Genomic DNA, 21,655 nt, shown 5'->3' with positions numbered 1-21,655 from the left:
TTAAAATTATAAATGCTTTAATAAATTATTTTCCAAAAAGAGATGCTGGTTTAGCCAGTGATGCCCAAACCCTACGAAAGAATTTTAAAAAGTTTTTATGGTGGGAGCTTGCTGTGCACAAACTGGCTGCTGCATTTCCTACACTACAATAGTGGCTACACTTCTGAATGTTTTTCATTGGCTGTGAGGCAATTGAGACATCCCGAGGTGGTGAATGGTGCTTTATAAAGGCAAGCCTTTTTTTTCTTTATACAACCGTGCCACCTACATTGCCTTTTCCAAGTGGGCCTTCAGCAAGTCCCGAAACTTGTGGGCAATGCTAGCAAGGCACTCATTGTCCATCTCTAATTGCGCTTGCGGGCAATGTACTCAGGTTGCTGCCCTCAATGAATCTTAGCAAATTTCCACCTCCCAAACCCACCACCGCTACAATCTAGATGGACAAGGGCAGCAGATACATGGAAACACCACCAGCTGGAAGTTCCCTTCCAAGACACTCACCATCCTGACTTGTATCGGTCGCTAGTGTCAAAATCCTGGAACTTCCTTCCTAACAGCACAGTGGGTGTACCTACACCACACGGACTGCAGGGGTTCAAGGAGGCAGCTCACTGCCACCTTCTCAAGGGCAATTAGGGACGGGCAATAAATGCCAGCCTGGGCAACGACACCCACAACCCATGAAGGACAAGAAAAGATTTACTATCCGGCTCTTGGGACCTGTGTGTGCTGGGGTGTAGGGTCTGCTACAGCATAAGTTATTTCCAGTTTATGAACTAGTCTGAACCTTTCTCAACCATTTCCTGCCTTTCGGTTGAAGATATTTTGCCCAGTTTGTCTCAGAAAGGGTTAATCCGACGCTGCTGGCAATGTTTGATTACCAGCGCTTTCGGATTATTTACCGATCAGCATTACATTTCACACACATTAAAACCTGTCAGGTCTGGGGGAGGAGGAGTGCTGGATGTCAACCCTGCAAAATCTGGCGAACTGCAAGCTAAGACAAGGGCACAGTGGCTGTCAGCAGACAGGAACCAGCTGATCCTCATTGTAGCAAATTCAATTTCAGCGCGAGTCACAGTGAAGGCTGAAACTGGGAAAGGAAACACAGGACATTTCCCACTCAGAAGGTGTTTGGTGCCTCAGCCGTGAACTCTTCTGTCGGGCGGACTGACCAGGCTGGTAGGAAAATATCATTAACTTATCAAAAGCTTTGTAACTCGCAAGCTCTCGTGCTGCCAGCAAAGGTTAAGTGATATGCTGCTGTCTCTGATTGCGTAGCAATTTACTGAAGCTAATTTCTCGGTGAGACGACAATTAAGAGCTACCAAATCTGGTTTCCATAATACAAGAAGGGTAAAAAGTTATTGGAGATGGATGATACCAGAGAGGTTATAACTAACAGGGAATATTGAAGAGGCTGTTGCTTCTCGTGAAAGGTTAAGGAGTGACATGATAGAGACCTTTAAAGTTCTTAAAGATATCGGGCGATTTGCTGAAGATCTTTCCACTTGTTGAGGGGGAGTGTGTGTGGGGGGTGGGGGTGGGTGGGTGGGTGGGGGGGGGGGTGAAGACCTGAACTCAGGGTAATAGGTATAGGATAACTGCTAATAAATCCAATCGGGAATTCAGGAGAAACCTCTTTACCCAGAGAGTGGTGAGAATGTGGAACTCGCGTCCATAGGAAGTGGTTGAGGTGAATAATAGATACATTTAAGGGGTAGCTGGATAAACACGAGGGAGAAAGGAATAGAAGAATACGGTGAAGGGAGGGATTAGAGGGGAGGAAGGCAGCCTTTGAACCAGCTGGTCTGAATGGTCTTTACTCTTGTTGTAAACTCCAAACTATATTATGGTGGCACGGTAGCATAGTGGTTAGCACTGTTGTTTCACAGTGCCAGGGTCCCAGGTTCGATTCCTGGCTTGGGTCACTGTCTGTGCGGAGTCTGCATGTTCTCCCCGTGTCTGTGTGGGTTTCCTCCGGGTGCTCCGGTTTCATCCTACAAGCCCCGAAAGACATACTGTTAGGTGAATTGGACATTCTGAATTCTCCCTCTGTGTACTCGAACAGGTGCCGGAGTGTGGCGACTAGGGGATTTTCACAGTAACTTCATTGCAGCGTTAATGTAAGCCCACTTGTGACACTAATAAAGATATTTTTTTCCTCTACTCAACTTCAGTTAACAACAACAAATTGTATTCATTGTACTTTTAACATACTTAAGCATCCCAAGATGCTTTACAGGAGTATTATAGAGGAAAATATGACACTGAGCTTCAAATACAGACATTAGGGCAAATGATCAAAAGCTTGGTTAAAGTGGTCGGTGTCTTAAAGGAGAGCCACAGGAGGTGGAGAGGCCAAAGGGCGGAAACATGAGCTTCGGGTCTGAGCTGCTGAGGTACGGTCACCAGTGGGAAGACAATTAATCTGGGATGTTCAAGCGAATCAGTGGAGCGCGGATAACTCTGAGGGCGATGTGATTGGAAGAGATTGAAGGACAGGGAGGTGAGGCCATGGAGGGATTTGAGAACCAGGATGAGAATTTTAAGATCAGGACATTGCTTGATCGGGAGACAATGGAGGTCTGTGAGCACAGGGGGGAGGTGGGTGAATGAGCTTTTGTGCGAGTAAGGACTCAGGCAGCTGAGCTATGGATGACCTCACTTTTACAAATGGCGGAAGATAAGATGCCCAATAAGAGAACCTTGGATTGATTGAAGCTGGAATTTTCCGTAAAACCCTGCGTTTTCCAGAACCCCTGGACGCAGACGCCATTAGCTGCCGACAGGAGCATCCGATCCTGTCGAATTCAATGGCAATATGCTTCCCTCACCCGTCCCGCTGCTGGGGAACCCGTGGCGAGGGTCAACTTCGGCAGGACTGGACGATCCTGTTGTTGGGAAGGGCTGGAAAAATTCAGTCCTAAATGTCTAATAGATGCACTTCTTTAAAAAAGACATTTCCCTTGTTCTGTTTAGTTGATCTATTTTTCCCTTCATGACGTTGTTGACTTCAGTGTCTCAGGGAGGGTGGATGTACTTCCCAATGTGGTCATTCGAGACTTGGGCATCATTCCGGTCTCGTCTCCATGCTGTGTTCACTGACCCATTGGTGGGTGATACAATTAGCCCCAGTCTCCTATACTCGGTCCAGTGGTGTCCGACTGGAAAGTCATTGCAGATGTGGATATACCTCACTTTTGAGCATGGTAGCAGTGTGGTTAGCACAGCTGCTTCACAGCCCCAGGTTCGATTGACGGCTTGGGTGACTGTCTGTGCAGAGTCTGCACGTTCTCCCCGTGTCTGCTGTGGGTTTCCTCCGGGTGCTCCGGTTTCCTCCCACAGTCCAAAGATGTGCAGGTTAGGTGGATGGGCCATTCTAAATTGCCCTTCGTGTCCAAAAAGGTTAGGTGGGGTTACTGGGTTAGGGGGATATTGTGGAGGCATGGGGCTCAAGTAGGGTGCTCTTTCCAAGGGCCGGTGCAGACTCGATGGGCTGAATGGCCTCCTTCTGAACTGTAAATTCTATGGTCTACGGATATCACAGGATAGTAAAATTGGTCTTGACTGCGAAGCCTACCACAGTCGAATAGCTTGCGGGCATTCATTGTCCAGTTGGAGAATGGACACTTCGATGAGATGGGAGAGGCTGCCTGCTGGACCTGTTTGTCAGCAAGGGTCCGTGCCTCAAGGGCATGAAAGGGAGAGAGACTGCCCTCGTACAGTACGTTCCACTAATGCTTTTCCCAGATCTTGCAGATTGTAATGTAAAGTGGGCACAAAGAGAGGAAGAGACGGGTCCTGGTGTGTGTGGATTAGTCCCGCGTTGGTAAGTTCCTTTATTACCTTGAGCCACTGGGCACAACTCAGCTGCCTAATGACCAGTGACCTGTTTCTTTTTGGCATGTTCACTTTGCGGTTTCCTGTTGTGCATCAGAGTCGGGAGAGTGTGGGAGGAGCCAGATGCTGAGTCAGCTTTTCTACAGCAGATAATGGCTAAGGGGAAGGAAATCAGATCGCATCAACAAAAGCAATAAATAGTCGAGAAATGCTGCCTCCTCTTCCTGGGGAGATCAAATCCCTCCATCGTCTCTCCCATAACGATCTTGTACCTCGGGTGGCACAGCATCGAGCACTGTTGCCTCACAGCGTCAGGGTCCCGGGTTCGATTCCGGCCTTGGGTGACTGTCTGGAGTTTGCACGTTCTCCCCGTGTCTGCGTGGGTTTCCTCCGGGTGCTCCGGTTTCCTCCCACAAGTCCAAAGATGTGCAGGTTAGGTGGGTTGGCCTTGCTAAAGTGCCCCCTTAGTATCTAAAGGTTAGGTGGGTTTACATGGTTAAGGAGTTAGGGCGGGGGAGTGGGCCTGGGTAGTGTGCTCTTTCAGAGTGTCGGTCGGACTCGATGGGCCGAATGGCCTCCTTCTGCACTTCAGGGATTCTATGATTCCTCCAACCATATGGAGGACCATGCCCTTTGCACTCCTTCAATTCTTTTTTTTTCTTTTTAAAAATAGATTTAGAGTACCAAATTCATTTTTTTCCAATAAAGAGGCAATTTAGTGTGGCCAATCCACCTACCCTGCACATCTTTGGGTTGTGGGGGTGAAACCCACGCAGACACGAGGAGAATGTGCAAACTCCACACGGACAGTGACCCAGGGTCGGGATAGAACCTGGGACCTCGGTGCCGTGAGACAGCAGTGCTAACCACTGCACCACCGTGCTGCTCCCTGCACTCCTTGAATTCTGGCTTCTCGCAGATCCCCGATTCCCTTCGCTCCACCGTTGGCGGCCGTGCCTTCAGCTCTCTCGGCCCTAAACTCGGGAATCCCCTCCTTAAACCTCTTCTCCTCCCAACTTGTCTTTCCTTCTTTCACGCACTCCTTTAAACCTACCTCTTTGACCGAGCTATTGGTCATCTGTTCAAGCATCTCCTTCTGTGACTCAGTCTCAGGTTTAGTTTAATAACTATCTTTGTGGAGGAGCACCTTGGGATGTTATCCTGTGATAAAGGCACTGTACAAATCCGAGGTGTGGGTTTTGTGATGCTGACTTAATGGAGCCAGTGATAACAGCAGAATGATTGGCGGGGAGATTGGTTAATTGAGTTAATTCTTCTTCAGGATCCTTCCCCTTGTTGAGGATTTGATGCAATGTTGCACCAGTTACTTTTACTGTCAGGAACACTATCCCTACAACTAGATTTTATTGCTAAACATGGAATGATAACCGGTAAGATCCCAATCTTTTCTAAGGTGATCGAGCAGGAGTCCACTACGGCAGGAGGATTCCCTGGATGTGTCCCACATTTGGCTAGTGTCCACCTTTGGAGCCATTGTCCTCTTGCTAGAATCATCTACTCGTCCAACATTCCAGACTTTGTGTGCTTAGAAGGGTGACATCTATTGACAGCAGATGAAGGTGGTTAGTTTTTCAGAACAGGGTACAGTTTTACTTGCTGGTGTACGTGGCCACCACCTTTGTTCCCTCCGACACGGTGAGTTTGGCCAGTTCCCTGGGCAGCAGCAGGCACATGGCGGGCTGGATCTCCCGGGATGATGGTGTGCCGCTTGTTGCGATGGGTCTGGGCGGGAAGCCTACCCCGCGATGTGCTCGAAGGTGTCATTGACGAATGAGCTCATGGCCAGCGTCATTGCTTTGTAGATGTCGATGGGGTAACTCTCCTTCCTGGATCGCCGCCTCCTTCTTGCTGCCCTTGGCTGGCACCTTTTTCAGAATTTTCTTCTCGCCCTTCTTGGGAACCGCCGGCTTCTCTTCATCGCCCCTCCTCGGGTTCAATTTCACAAACCGAATAACAAAGAATTAATTGAGTTGATAGAGAGAAACGGTTTCCTCTGGAGATGGAGGGGCGGCGGGAGGGATTGTGTGGGCGAGAAGTTGCGGGGGGGAGGAGGGGGTAGAAAATTTCAAAGGATGATATATTTTTCTTATGTAAAGATATTAAGGATGAGGGAAGCTGGGGAGCCAGAGTTCAGGTGCAGATCAGATATTATCTAAGTTTCGCAGAACAGGCCAGAGGGGCTGTCATGTGAGAGGACCTTTAAGAAATGGGTGTTTATAAATGGGTATGTATATAAGTATCTGTAGTGAGAGTACCTTTAAGAAATGGGTGTTTATTACCGCAGTGATGTCAGAGAGTGGGTGGAGCTGGGCTCTCTGTCAGCTTTTTACTTTTGTTTTAGGCTGTTTGCTGCAGGGTGTGTTTTAGTTTCACTTTCCGTGTTGGAGCTGAAGCCAGACAAAGCAGCTGTACTGTTGATCTCTCTGCCATGAAATGACTATCTCTTGATCATTTGGTGAATTCAGAATTATAAATGTTCTCCGTAGTGAATGTAAACCTGATGTGTTTCTGGTAAAAGGTGTTTTTTTGTCTTCTGGATGATGTTTGGGAAGTTTATGAAAGGATTACTTAGTGTTGTATTCTTTGGAGGTTGTATTTGAATTGATGGTTGCTACGATGTTCACTATGTTTTAAAAAGGTTAACTTGAGTTCATAGAATAAACACTGTTTTGCTTTAAAAAATACTTTTCTATTTCTGCTGTACCACACCTGTAGAGTGGGCCGTGTGCTCCCCGTTCCACAGGCTATTAAAAGTTGTGGGTCAGGTGAACGCCATGATACACTTTGGGGTTCTCTAAACCCTGGCCCATAACAGGGCCGAATGGCCTCTTACTATTCTTCTTCCTCTTTCCAGAGGGGAAATTGAATGACAAACCCGAAAGGAGAAAGGAACAGTTTTCCAGAATTTTCTTCCAACATGAGTCACGCAGACTGTTATGACTAAATCTAACTGGGAAGGGTGGGGAGTTTATGAAAGGTCAGAACTCACTCTGTCGCCACTCGAGGCAAGGCTGAGTAATTATTGCACAGTAAAAGTGAGAAGGCTGCTCACAGGTAGGAATGATTAACTTGGATGAATTTTAAACAGATGCCTTTATCGATATGATCATTTAGGACAGAAAGTGGCACATGAATGAAAACCAGCTCCTAATCCTTAAACTTGCAGTTTGACATAAGACTTGTTCCGAGGGATCCCTGTCCCTGAGTTTGTTGCATTCCATAAATTCCAATTTCCTCCTCATCCGGCAACTATGCTGACGGGGCAACAGGTTCTGCCGTGGTAGGGTTTCGGTTATATAATGTGTCAAACTCAGTTTTGGAATACGAGGACCCCCTCCAAACTTTAACACTCTCGTTAGGATCTCCTGTGAGCAGTAAGTGTGGTTTCAGGATTGAGTAAGGCAATTAGTGTGGGTGCTGGGGAGTGCCAGGATATCGGATAAGGTATACAGCCAGAGGCTCCTTTTGACTTCTCAGAAGGATAATAAAGATCTGAGGGCTGCAAATGGAAGCAGGGGAGTTTTCCCAGATGTGCTGGCCAACATTCGTCCTTGAAATACATCTGAAAGCAGATCAGTCAGTTATTCAGCTCACTGCTGCTTGAGGTGTCTTGCTGTTGATCAAGTGTTGACCAAGCATTGAAACACTTCAAATTTTACAGCTAGCACCTTGCGACATTTCCAAACCGCGTCTCTTTCTCAAAAGAGAAACTGCTGTCGAACATTTGTAAAACTTACTGTCCAGGCGACTAGCTGACCAGTCTGCTGGGCAGATAAAGCACCTTGCTGACGGTGACCAGCACAGAAGTGGCCTTGCGTCATCAGAGGTGCTGAATTGATTCACAAACATTGTAACTTGAAGCCTGGCCTCTGTTATCTTAGTCTCTCTGACACAGAAATCGAGTGCCAGCTAGTCTCTGGCAGGGTGCAGTGGAATCTGGAGGAGTAAACTAACGCAGAGGCTCCGAGTCAGAACAAGAGCAGCAGCCAAGATTTGAAATTTATCTCTGTTATTTTGCTACAGGAGTGAGTGTCAGGCGGTGCATGGCTTGAAGTAGCTCTAAACATTCCCACTTTAAATGTAATCCATTACTCCGATACAGCCAACGGGAAAAGTGTGAGGAATGTGCAACAAGCGTTCCAAAGCACGTATCAAATTTTAAAATAACCTTCTCCACTTAATTACCACTCTAGCGACTTCAACCCACAATTCAGGATGCCAATCCGTTGCCCGCGCTATCGGAAGTGCCATCTTTCAGATGAGATGTTAAACCGATGCACCCCTCCCACCCACCACAACGCCACCCACCCCCCTCCACCCTCACCCCGTCTGCTCACTTAGGTGGATCTAAAAGATTCCAAGGTCGCTATTTTTGAAGAAGGGGTGGGGAGCAGTTCTCCCTGGTTTCCAAGGGCCAATATTTATCCCTCAACCAGCATCACTAAAACACTGGGAGAGCGTGCAAACTCCACACGGTCACCCAAGATCGGAATCGAACCCGGGTCCCTGGCGCCATGAGGCAGCAGTGCTAACCACTGTGTCGCCATGCTGCCCAATGTTGGCCTTCATAGCGAGAGGATTCAGATGCAGGAGAAAGAGTACCTTGCTGCAATCAAACAGGGCCTTGGTGAGGCCACACCTGGAATACTGTGAGCAGTTTTGATTTGCTCATCTGAGGAAGGATGTTCTTGCTACAGAGGGAGTGCAGCGAAGGTTGACCGGACTGACTGCTGGGATAGCGAGACTGACTAATGAGAAGAGATTGAGTTGGTTAGGATTGTATTTGCTGGAGTTCAGAACAATGAGGAGGGATCTCATAGAAACCTATTGTGGTGAATGGAACTACTGTTAATTCACCAGTGCACTGTGATATCGTGTTACTGCTGTATCGTGTTACGTTATGTGTTTAACCCTGTGGGCTCCACCTATGGGCCATTGTACGGCTTCACCCACAGGAGGATATGTCGGGGCCACCCACAGGAGGATATGTCGGGGCATATACAGGCTCGCCCATGGCTCCACCCCTTACAGGAAGTATAAAGGCAGCTGACCTGCGGGGCCGCATTCATTGTTGTACCAGTCACAGGCAGGCTCAGTTGTAAGCTGATTAAAACCACGGTTTACTTCTCAACGTGTCTCTCGGTGAATTGATGGTCGCATCACCTATAAAATTCTGAGAGGACTAGACCGAGTAGGTGCAGGAAAAATGTTCCAGATGCAGGGGGTGTCCAGAACCAGGAGTCACTGTCTGAGGATATGGGGTCGCCCGTTTAGGAAAGAGACGAGGAGAAATGTCCTCACCGAGAGAGTGGTGAGCCTGTGGCATTTGTTACCAGGAAGTAATTGAGGACTATGTTTTCAAGAAGCAGTTGGATACCGGGCTCTGGGTGGAAGGGATCAACGAATATGGGGGGGGGGGCGGAATGGCGGGGCAGGTTTGAGGGGCTGAATGGCCTCCTATTTTCTACATTTCTACGTTTATCTAACTATTATCACAGGAGAGAGGAGATTTAAGGTGCCAAAAGGTATTTACAAAGTAGATGTAGAACGGACCTTCATCTTGTGGGGCAATCCAGAATGAGAGGCCGCAGTTTTAGGATAAGGGGCAGCAGATTTAAAATGGAGTTGAGGAGAAATTACTTCTCTCAAAGAATCGTGAATCTGTGGAATTCACTGCCCCAGAGAGTGGTAGGTGCCGGGACATTGGGTGAAGTTAAGGAGGAGATAGGCAGATTTTTAATTGGTAATGGGTGTAGTGATCTCTATATGTGCATGTACACAAGGGGTTAATGTGTAATCAGTAGCACCACACGATCACAAGAGGGCCGAACCAACAGGGGTATAAAAGGCAACCACATTGGGTCTCTCTCTCTCTCTCTCTCTCTCTCTCTCTCTCTCTCTCTTGGGTGCACTGTGACCAGGGCAATAGCAGACTAGTTCAGATGGCTAGTGGAGTTACGTATAGTTACTGTAGTTAGATCTTGTTAACCTTATCACTAGTATCAAAGTTAAAGCAAAGAACTCACGCAATTGTTATTATAGTTACACCATAAACCTTTTGTTACTACTGGATGAGTTTGAATCTTCTTCATCGAGATTCAGAAGACCTCCTCACTAACCAAGGATTGAGTAGCACATGTTACCTACCACACAGGTAACCAAACAATGGGTTGAAGGGTTATGGAGAACGGGCGGGAAAGTGGAGTTGAGGCCGAGATGCCTACGACCGCTCCTATTTTAGTTTATATTCTTATAATGTTACCTGTGGGATCTTACTGTGCTGACCTTGGCTGCTGCCTTTCCTACATTACAGCGGTGACTACACTTCAGGAGTGCTTTATTCGCTGTAAGTGCTTTGGGATGTCCTGATATTGTGAAGAACGATAAACAATTGTGAGTCTTTTTCCTCTGAATATCTGAAGCCAATCCCACAAGGAGCTCTGCTCTCTCGTTACATCCACCACCCTTACTGGCTCTCATTCTACTTGGCAGCTTATTCCAAACACGTAACACTGTGTCCAATGGAGGATATAAATCTCCATTTCACATTTTCCTCACTAATTTACATTTGAATATTAAGGGCTGGATTACTTTGCTAAATTTCAATTAAACTCTGGGTTGAGTGTGGCAAAATAATTAAATATTTTATATATATATATATATATATATTTATATTTATAATTATATTATACATACATTAACACAGGGGGACACCTAGCCATAGCAGACACGATGATATCCCTGGTAACCTATGGGCAACAGTCCGTTAGGCTGTCGTTATGAAAAGGGAAGGGCCCTGGACTACTGCTGCTGGGCCAGCACTGGCTGCTACAATGCCTCCTGGTTGGACTGGCAACAGATTTTCTGGATGGGCACCGGAGGACTTTACGAAGTATTGGGGAAGTCCTCCAGGAAGGTTTGGGCAAAATTAAGGGAGCTGTGGCTAAAATAGATGTGGACCCTGCGGCCCAGCCAAAGTACTCCCGGGCCCACCTGGTCCCCAATGCACTGCTGGCTAAAGTCAAGGATGAATTCAGCCGACTGGGAGGCCTCTGGATCATCCGGCTGGTACGGTTTGCTGATTGGGCAGCGCCAGTAGTCCCAGTAGTAAAACCTGCCAAAACCATACACCTGTGCGGAGATTATAGTTGGCCATCAACAAGGTCTCCTGTCTGGACAGGTACCCAATGGTACGGATAGAAGACCCATACACAAAGTTATTTGAGGGTCATTCTTTTTCCAGGCTTGACAGGAGCCACGGCTATCTCCTGCTGGAGCTGGACGCTGATTCCAGGCGTTACGTAATGATTAATACCCACAGGGGCCTCTATGAAGACACGAGGCTGCTGTTTCGAGTGTAATCGGCTTGCGCAATTTTTCAGTGCATTATGGGAACATCCTGAGAGGGCTACAGTGTGTGGACATCATCCTGGTCACCGGAGCCATGGAAAAGGAGCACCTGAGCAACCTGGAGGAAGTCCTTCTCCGGTTTTCCAAGACAGGCGATCGCCTCGATGGGTAAGTGTTTTCTAACGTGTGGATCGAGATGGACTACACTCGGTAGAGGAGAAGGTACGGGCGATTAGGCAAGCCCCCACCCCGGAAAACACAACAGAGTTACATCCATTCTTAGGACTTGTAAATTATTACGGGAAATGTATTCCTGGCGTAGCAACCATCTGCACGCATTGCTGAAGAAGCACCAAGAATGGGCGTAGAGGGAGTCTCCGGAGGAAGCTTTTGCCAGGGTGAAGCAGCAGCTAACGGCATCCGGATTATTGACTCACTACGACCCACCCAAGCCTCTTTGGGTGATGTTTGACACCTCACCTTACATAATCAAAGTTGCATTGTCCCACCACATGGCCAATGGAAGAGAGCAGCTGGTAGCATTTGTCAAGGACATTGGCCGCTGTGTAGTGTAATTACACACCGATAGAAAAAGAAGGGCTGGCCTTCAAATTAGCGGTGAAGAAATTGAATCCGTGTAGGTACGGGCGCCGATTCACCATTGTGACCGACCACAAACCATTGCTAGGGCTTTTGAAACGGGACAAGGCGACCCCGCCAATAGTGTCCACCCGGATTCAGCGCTGGACCTTGGTGCTAGCAGCGGATGAGTACACCTTCAAGCATCGCCCAGGCATGCAAATTGCTGAACCGGAAGCGTTGAACAGCCTCCCACTGCTGACCCCCCCCCCACCCCTACAACCCCATCTACACCAAGAGCCGATAAAGTAATTTCTACACTTAACGTTATGGACATCTTCCACTGCTCAGATACAGGACTGGGCTCAGCAAGGGAAGTTACCCAAAGAACTACAGGCCTATGAAACCAAAATGCAGGAGCTCAGCATGGAAGATGTCATCCTTCTGGGGGGGGGGGGGGGGTGCAGCGGCACATCCACACTGCTCCATATCACCCTTCCTAGAACAGGCTGGCAGAGCGAGCGGTACAGACCTTTCAGACAGGAATGAAGAAAAACAGACTATGGAGTCCGTAGAGACACGATTGGCAAGGTTTTTGTTCAGCTGCATGTTGCAGCTGGCGTAGCGCCGGCAGACGTGGACCCACCTCTGCCTCACTAACCCCGATATTGGCAGGAAAGTACGACAGGGTCAGGACCTGCAGAGGTGAAGCCAAAGCAGGCGGGCATGGACCAGGAGTTGCAAACCAGGGGACGCGGTATACAACCAAAACCTCAGGAGGTTCCCAATGGATCACAGGGACAGTGGCACACCAATTTTGTACCAGGTACAGATGGGAGAATGGGTGTTGCGGAAGCACTTTGACCACATCAGGAGCAGGGGACCACGTTGGGTCATGCACCAGCAGAGGAACCGTCTTCCAGCCGTGTCACCCTGGGGGTGTTACGCACAGGGGCCCCTGACACCGAGTAGCGAGAGGTGGTACGCCAACTCGGAAGTGGTGGCCCAGGCATCTGAGACATCCGACAGCGACCTGGCCAGGAATCCGTGGTGGTAGCCCCCCAGACGGTCATTGAGAAAACGGCGTTCCCCGACATACTAGACGCCCCGACCCAGCCATGGGTGAAGAGGAGCAGAGGTCCTCCAGTTCTTCGGAAGGTCTTCTGGAGTTTGGGGGGAGGGATGGTCTAACCCCCACAAAATCCACCGGGGATGACCCGATTCATCTCCCCATGAGCCTCACTGAGTACGAACCTCCCCTCTGAGGGGCGGAGGCCCATCAGCGGGATAGTTAATTCCGGTTAGAATCCAGCCCAGAGAGGAGCTAAGCTGCAGAGTGGTCCCGACTGAGACTGGGACAGTTACTTGCAAATACTTTACTTTTGGCAACAAACCATTTGTTTGCCTCTCCTTTCCAGACACCTCTGACTACCAAACTATTACACACTTCCTGCCACAGATCAGGACTGTAACAGTCCTGCTCCATTGGGGGACAGAAACATAAAGATTGTAACCATGTGGTTGGTTTGTCTCATAGCTTGTGATTAATCATCATCAAATATTAGCTTCATAAACATTCACTATGGCTATGCAAAAGTACATTTGTAATATATTCCCATTTCATCAATAAAATTAATTTTTGAGACACAAACTTGGGAAAGTAAGTTTTGAAGCGGCATAAGGGGGCTACAAAAGTGGGCAAGGATGTAGCAAATAGAGTATAATGTAGGAAACTGTGGAATTGACCAATTTGGCAGGAAGAATAAAAGAAGCATATGAGAGGTTGCAGAGCTCTGGGAAGCAGAGGTCTCTGCTTCGTGCATGAACTGCATGGGCAGCATGATAGCACAAGTGGTTAGCACTGTGGCTTCACAGCGGCAGGGTTGCAGGTTCGATTCCCCGCTGGGTCGCTGATTGTGGGGAGGCTACGCATTCTCCCCGTGTCTGCGTGGATTTCCTCCGGGTGCTCCGGTTTCCTCCCACGGTCCAAGGATGTGCAGGTTAGTTGGATTGGCCGTGCTAAATTGCCCTTAGTGTCCAAAAAGATTAGGTGGGGTTACTGGGTCACGGGGATAGGGTGGAAGTGAGGGCTTAAGTGGGTCGGCGCAGACTCGATGGGCCGAATGGCCTCCTCCTACTGTATGTTCTAAGAACCTACTGGGCCAATTTGTTATAGGAAGGATGTGTAAGCATTGGAAAGGGTGCAAAGGAGATTTACCAGTATGCTGCCTGGTTTGCTGGATAGGTCTTGTGAGGAAAGGCTGAGGGAGCTAGGGCTTTTCTCTTTGGATGAGAGGTGACTTAATAGAGGTTTATAAGATGATGAGGGGGAGAGATAGAGTGGACACTCAGACTATTTCCTTAGGTGGATGTAGCTGTTACAAGGGGGCATAACTATAAGGTTTGGGGTGGGAGATCTAGGAGGGATGTCCGAGGTAAGTTCTTTACTCCGAGAGTGGTGAGAGTGTGGAATGGACTGCCTGTTGTGATAGTGGAGTCGGACACTTTAGGAACTTCCAAGTGGTTATTGGATAGGCACATGGAGCACACCAGAATGACCGGGAGTGGGATTGGTTTTGGACCATGCTCGGCACAACATCGAGGGCCGAAGGGCCTGTTCTATCAGCTGTTACTGCTTCCAGAAACAAAGTCACATCTGGGCGATTTCTTGATCATTGCAGCCTTGCTACAGGCCCTGATTCTGTCGCTTTCCTCCTCCCTGGGTTTACAGCAGCGGGAATGGGGGCCATCAACCTCCGGAGACACACCCTGACAATGACTTGAATTAATTATTGATTTCAGTCCAGGTTAGAGTCCAGGCCAGTCCTGGTAAAGAGCCTGTTGCAACCAGCAAAATCACCTGCAAAGTCAAACAGAGTACCTGGATTCCAGAAAAAACTCTAATTCCATGCCAAAAGTTTTGAACTTCCACAATTGGAATAATAATTTGCGTTGGTGTCACATAATTAATGGAGTAAAATATCCCACAATGCTTGGTTGGAGCATAATTAGATATAAAAATTGAGGCCTAAACAGGGGAGAGTGGTCAAGGTCAGGGGAGAAAGGTGGAGAGAACTGGGAGGGAACTCCAGACCTGAGGCAGCCGAAGGTGGAGCGAGGAAAATTGAGAATCTCAAGGGGCCAGAATTTGCGGAGCGCGGAAATCCTGGGGGGTTGTAGGGCTGGAGGTTGGGAATGAACCGTGTGGTATTGCTGGTAATTAGAAATCTTCACGTTCCTCAGTGACTTTTTTTTTTTCTTTTTATATAAATTTAGTGTACCCACTTCATTTTTTTTTTCCAATTAAGGGGCAATTTAGCGTGGTCAATCCAGCTAGCCTGCACATTTTTATCAATGACTTGGAGGAGGGGGCTGAAGAGTGGGTCAGTAAATTTGCTGCTGACCAAGATTGGTGGAGTAGTGGATGAGGTGGAGGGCTGTTGTAGGCTGCAAAGAGACATTGATAGGATGCAGAGCTGGGCCGAAAAATGGCAGATGGAGTTTAACCCTGATGGCAGATGGAGTTTAACCCTGATAAGTGCGAGGTGATTCATTTTGGTAGAAAAAATGTGAATGCGGATTACAGGGTCAACGGCAGGGTTCTGAGGAATGTGGAGGAACAGAGAGATCTTGGGGTTCATGTCCACAGATCTCTGAAGGTTGTCACTCAAGTGGATAGAGCCGTGAAGAAGGCTTATAGTGTGTTAGCGTTTATTAATAGGGGGCTTGAGTTGAAGAGCCGTGGGGTTATGCTGCAACTGTACATGACCCTGGTGAGACCACATTTGGAGTATTGTGTGCAGTTCTGGTCACCTCATTGTAGGAAGGAAGTGGAAGCATTGGAAAGGGTGCAAAGGAGATTTACCAGGATGCTGCCTGGTTTGCAGGATAGGTCTTATGAGGAAAGGCTGAGGGAGCTAGGGCTTTTCTCTTTGGAGTGGAGGAGGATGAGAGGCGACTTAATAGAAGCTTATAAAATGATGAGGGGGATAGATAGAGTGGACGTTCAGAGACTATTTCCTCGGGAGGATGTAGTTGTTACAAGGGGGCATAACTATAAGATTCAGGGTGGAAGATATAGGAGGGATGTCCGAGGTAGGTTCTTTTACTCGAGAGTGGCGAGAGTGTGGAATGGACTGCCTGCTGTGATAGTGGAGTCAGACACTTTAGGAACTTTCAAGGGGTTATTGGATAGGCATATGGAGCACACCAGAATGACGGGGAGTGGGATAGCTTGATCTTGGTTTCGGACAATGCTCGGCACAACATCGAGGGCCGAAGGGCCTGTTCTGTGCTGTACGGTTCTATGTTCTATCTTTTTGGTTGTGGGGGCGAAACCCACACAAACACTGGGAGAATGTGCAAACTCCACACGGACAGTAACGCAGAGCCGGGATCGAACCCGGGACCTCGGCGCAGTGCGAATCCGTGTTCCGCCGTGCTGGCCCTTTTTCTGGACCATAACATCAGCCTTGAATATACTCAACACTGGAGCATCCACAGTCCTCTGGGATAGTTAACTCCAAACATTCGCAACCCTTTGAGTGAAAAGATGATCAGCTCCTTGTCCTAAGACTGTGCCCCTGTGGTTTACACCCAGAAGCCAGAGAGGTGGTCGGTCAGCATCATTTCACCCTCCCCTCAGCAGCAGAGAAAAAGCAGGCGAGAACATGAATAAACATACAATCTAGGAGATGACCGAGCATTTTAGAGCTCCATTTTATAAGAAGCTAACAGATGAATACCCTCTGTAATCTAATGACGATGTTTGTTTATGGGTTGGATTTTCCTCCACCTCCAAGGGGTGGTCTGCAGTGGTCGAGGGCGGCTTGCCAGTGGTGGGATCTACTGGTCCCGTCGTTATCAATGGGGTTTCCCATTGAACGCACACCTTGTCACCAGGCAACCTGCAGCGATGGTGCGCCATCAATGGGACCGTAAGATCCCAACAAAGTAGATGGGCAGAAATCCCGCCCTACACCTTGGTTGCAAAAAAGATACTCGTGACCATTGCCCAGTTGGCAGCAACTCTCGTCTCTGAATGTTGTGTGTTTGAGTTTCAATTATGGACCTGGGAACACAACGTAGACTGAAACCCCCGGGCCAGTACTGAGGGAGTGCTGCACTGTCCGAGGGTCAGTACTGAGGGAGTGCTGCCCTGTCAGAGGTTTACGTACTGAGGGAGTGCTGCGCTGTTAGCGGGTCAGTACTGAGGGAGTGCTGCGCTGTTAGCGGGTCAGTACTGAGGGAGTGCTGCCCTGTCAAGAGGGACAGTACTGAGGGAGCGCTGCACTGTCAGTGGGTCAATACTGAGGGAGCACTACATTGTTGGAGGGTCAGTACAATGGGAGTGCTGCATTGTCGAAGTATCAGTACTGAGCAGGTGCTGCATTGTCGGAGGGTTAATACTGCATGAATGCTACATTGTCGGAGGGTCAATACTAAAGGAGTGCTGCATTGTTGGAGGGTCAGTACTGAGGAAGAGTTGCACTGTTGTAGGTTTAGTGCTGAGGGAATGCTGCACTGTCGGAGGGTCAGTTCACTCATGAGTGAGTGCTGCATTGTCGGAGGGTCAATCATGAGGGAGCACTGCATTGTCGGAGCGTCAGTCCTGAGGGTGTGCTGCGCTGTCCGAGTTAATCCTGAGAGAGTGTTGCACTGTTGGCTGCTCATTGATGAGGAAGCACCATCCTATCGGAGGTTCAGTTCGGTCATGAATACTCCACTGTTGGAGGTTTTGTCTTTTAGATGGAACTTTTAAACTCTTGCCTACTCTTGAACTATGTACATTTCGATATTGGTATCCAGCATTCAGATGATTAATATTTTGCAAAATTGGATGCCTCACTGTTATATCCTTTTGCCCCATTTTATATTAATTTTTGATCTTAGAGAATGGATCTAACAATGCATTGAGAAACGTGAGGGGAAACGGTTCAATGAATTTCGAGGTGAGAAGAGGAAGGTTGTGCAGAGCAAAATGTAACTATTTCCAACAGGATTCTTTGTTAGCAAGTTTAAAAAAAAAAAAAAAAAAGTGTTTCAGAGAAAACACAGAAATCTCACTTCTATATAGAGAAGTGCGGTTAACATTAACATGTACAGACGCTTCTTCAGAATTGTCTGCTTTGCAAGTTTGATTAGTCTGGTCAACGACTGCCAACATCTGAGCTCATTGGAACCTTTTGTATTCCGTTGCCTTTAAGAGTCAACAGGGTAAATACACTAGGGACATCAGCACAATCGGAGATAATGATGTTAAGGCTAGGCCCCCTCCGAAGGATGCACCAGGTACAAACAGCCATTATTTCAATGTGTGTGGGGGCGGGAATGGGGTTGGTTTCCCAAGGCTGATTTATTCCTCAGCCAACATTTCCTGAAAAGCAGATTTGTCTGGGGTCATTTTGTCATTGCTGTATGTGGGATCTTGCTGTGTAAATTGGCTGCTGCGTTTCCTACTTTGAAAAAGCTTTGTGGCATCCTGAAGTCAGAATAGCCGACAGTCTTTCTGGGAGTGGCTCGGTGGCACAGGGGTTTGCACTGCTGCCTATGGCGATCTTGGCCACGGGTCATTGTCTGTGTGGAGTTTGAACATATCTCCAGGATAGTTGGTGTAGATAGTGTAAAATTATCATTACACATTAAGTGATTAGATCAATGGATTAACTGTGGTAGATAGATTACAACACATCTATTTATAAATTCATCCATATTAGACAAAAAAAGGGCAGATCTGAATAATATTTCCGTGGCGGAAAGCTAGCAACAATGGAGGAGTAAGACTTTTTAAATTCCTTTGCACAGATCACAAACATGTAGCGAATGGTCAGGCACAAGTAATATTAAAAAGATTAATAGAAATTCAGCCTTTTTTCACCGAGTGCCAGAATATAAAGGGAGGCTTTGCTTCAGATAGAAGAAAACTCGTAAGATGACACCTGGAGTAACTGTACAGAGTTCTTGACACATCAGCTCAGAAAGAATGTGTTGGCCGTAAAGGACTCCGTAGTATAAAATTCACCAGAATGTTACCAGGGCTCCCAAGCGTTCGATTGAGGGGGGGATTATATACAGTTCAGGTTTTATTCCCTGGACTATAGAAGATTAAAGGTTTGCTGTTTGGATTTTGAAAGGCATTATTAGGGTAGATAAATGGGGGCTCTCCACTCGTGCAAGAGTCTAGCACAAGGGGGCATAACCTTTTAGAATCAGTCCATTCAGGAGAGAAAATGTGAATCACTTCTTCACACTGAGGGTGGTAGATATGTAGAACGCTTTCCCACAAAAAGCAGTAAATGGAAGCTCCATGAGGCATCATAAATCGACAATCGAGAGATAATTTTCAAGACACGGGTATTAAGGAGTGTGGAGCCAGGACAGATAGATGGAGCTCAGACTTAGATAAGCTATGCTCTCTCTGAAAGTTAGCTTGAGTGGCTGAATTATCTCCTAATTGGGCTGATGTCCCTCGTGTACTTATCCTGTTGACTCTTAAATGCAACGGAATACAAAAGGTTCCAATGAGCTCTGATGTTGGCAATCGTTGACCAGACTAATCAAACTTGCAAATGAGCATCATAACCCCACTCATAGAACATTGGATTTACAGTGCAGAAGGAGGCCATTTGGCCCATCGAGTCTGCACCAGCCCCTGGAAAGAGCACCCCACTTAAGCCCCAGATCTCCTATCCCCATAACCCAGTAACCCCACCTAACCTTTTTGGACACTAAAGGCAATTTATCATGGCCAATCCACCTAACCTGCACCTCTTTGGCCTGTGGGAGGAAACCGGAGCACCCGGAGGAAACCCACGCAGACACTGGGAGAACGTGCAGACTCCGCACAGTGACCCAAGCCGGGAGTCGAACCTTGGACCCTGGCGCTGTGAAGCAACCATGCTATCTACTGTGCTACCCTGCCGCCCACTAACTGAGGGAATGTTCACAGAAAATCTCTAACCACTGCCCATTCTGTGGAGGATTTCTCCATCTCCCCACACTCCCTCAGTAACTGCAGAAACCTCCACATCATATTTATTCTTTTTGGCGCAGCACGGTGGCGCAGTGAGTAGCACTGCTGCCTCACAGCACCGAGGTCCCAGGTTCGATCCCGGCTCTGGGTCACTGGCCGTGTGGAGTTTGCGCATTCTCCTCGTGTTTGCGTGGGTTTCGCCCCCACAACCCAAAAGATGTGCAGGGTAGGTGGATTGGCCACGCTAAATTGCCCCTTAACTGGAAAAGATTAATTGGGTACACTTTTTTTTTAAAAATTATTCTTTTTGCCCTCTAATACAGATCATCCTATTGTTTCCAATTCATAAACTTTTTTGACTAAAGTTTGAATGGGGAGTATTTTTTAAGCCTATACGGATGAGTAAAATAATTATATTTCATTTTCAAAATGCCAACTTGTTTTTCTAGAATGTTGTCCCATTTCTGAGAGATAGGATTCAGTATTCTTCACAATAGTGGCCCAGGCTAATGCTCTGGAGACAGGGGTTCAAATTCCACCAGGGCAGCTGTGTAATTTAAATTCAAATGAATAACATCTGGAATTGAAAGCGAGTCTCCGTAACGGTGACCATGAATCTATTGTAGTTCAAAACCCATCTGGTTCACGAATGTCCTTTGGGGCCAGGAAATCTGCTGTCCTTACCTGGTCTGGCCTACATGTGACTCCAGACAATGCCCTCTGAGGTGGTCTAGCAAGACACTCAGTTCAAGGGAAATTAGGGGGAGCAACAAATGTTTCCCTTGTCAGCAACGCCCGTGAAAGAATAATTGGGTTTCTTGATATCCAATGCCCCTTTACGCTCAACAGGTTTCTTCAACTAGTGAAGAGATTGATAATGGAGTGAACCTGTTCACCCCGTGTGCATCTCAGTTTAAGAATTTGTACCCTTCTGGGATGGCCACTTACAAAGGGAAACATGGCCACTTGCAAAGAATCACGGGAAATATGGCCAATGCAGGATCCAGACGAACTCGGAGCTTAAAGTGTATATTTGCCACTAGAGAACCAGACACTGCCGAAACCCCCCAGTCGATTTGCCTTCTAATGGCTCATTTCCCCAGGACAAAAGACTTGTACTCGGGTATCAGATACAGATACAGACTCATCGGCGCCACTCCCTTCACCCAGGAAGCCCAAACAGCCAAGGTCAATGACCGCTCAGGACACGCCCGCCATTCAAGGCACCCGCCCCTTTATTGGCTAAAATCGAAGGCAGTAATCGGAGCCTGCCGAATTAGTGGGTCCAAAGCTAAGGACCGCCCAAAAGAGCGTGAAACCCCCGAAGGATAAAAAGAGACACTGCCATGTGTTCAGTCTCTTTTGGCCCCAGCACACCGCCACTCTCTTGGCCCGGCCTACGCCTGATGCCAATTGCAGCACCACGACCAGAAGCAAATTCAAGACCAACGATCGCTATTAGACGGATGATCCCAGCAGAAACAAAGTCACTTCTCCAGACCCAGCCACGCAAGATCCGAACAAAGGATTTGTTCCTTTGCATAAAGCTGGGTGCCTGAAGTTAAGTACAGGTTGTTGTAGTGTTAGGTGTAATTTAGGTTGTAGTATTTTATGTTGCATGTCGAAGTAATTCTTGTGTGTAAATAAACTATCATTGAACTTGAACTAACTGAACTGGTTGTTTGGTCTTTGATCCATAGCCGGTAAAACCTTGTGGTGGTATCATTTGATACCTGGCGACATGGGCAGCACGGTAGCATAGTGGTTAGCACAATTGCTTCACAGCTCCAGGGTCCCAGGTTCGATTCCCAGCTTGGGTCACTGCCTGTGCGGAGTCTGCATGTTCTCCCAGTGTGTGCGTGGGTTTCCTCCGGGTGCTCCGGTTTCCTC

General features: G+C 47.7%; 1 protein-coding gene across 2 annotated transcripts in view; it reads left to right on the top strand.

Moving 5' to 3' along the window:
• The first annotated feature begins 944 nt into the window (after window positions 1-944).
• The window catches only part of LOC140395019 (3',5'-cyclic-AMP phosphodiesterase 4C-like), a 762,139-nt gene continuing 741,428 nt past the window's right edge, over window positions 945-21,655 (top strand). The window contains exon 1 of one of the 2 annotated variants that reach the window (XM_072482334.1): window positions 945-1,182. The gene's annotated coding sequence lies outside the window, so the exon portion shown is untranslated. The remainder of the gene's footprint in view (window positions 1,183-21,655) is intronic. The other variant, XM_072482336.1, reaches the window with a different exon arrangement.

This window comes from Scyliorhinus torazame, chromosome 18 (genome assembly GCF_047496885.1).
Source record: "Scyliorhinus torazame isolate Kashiwa2021f chromosome 18, sScyTor2.1, whole genome shotgun sequence".
In the NCBI taxonomy this organism is placed as follows: Eukaryota; Metazoa; Chordata; class Chondrichthyes; order Carcharhiniformes; family Scyliorhinidae; genus Scyliorhinus; species Scyliorhinus torazame.
This window is presented reverse-complemented; position numbering and strand designations above follow the sequence as displayed.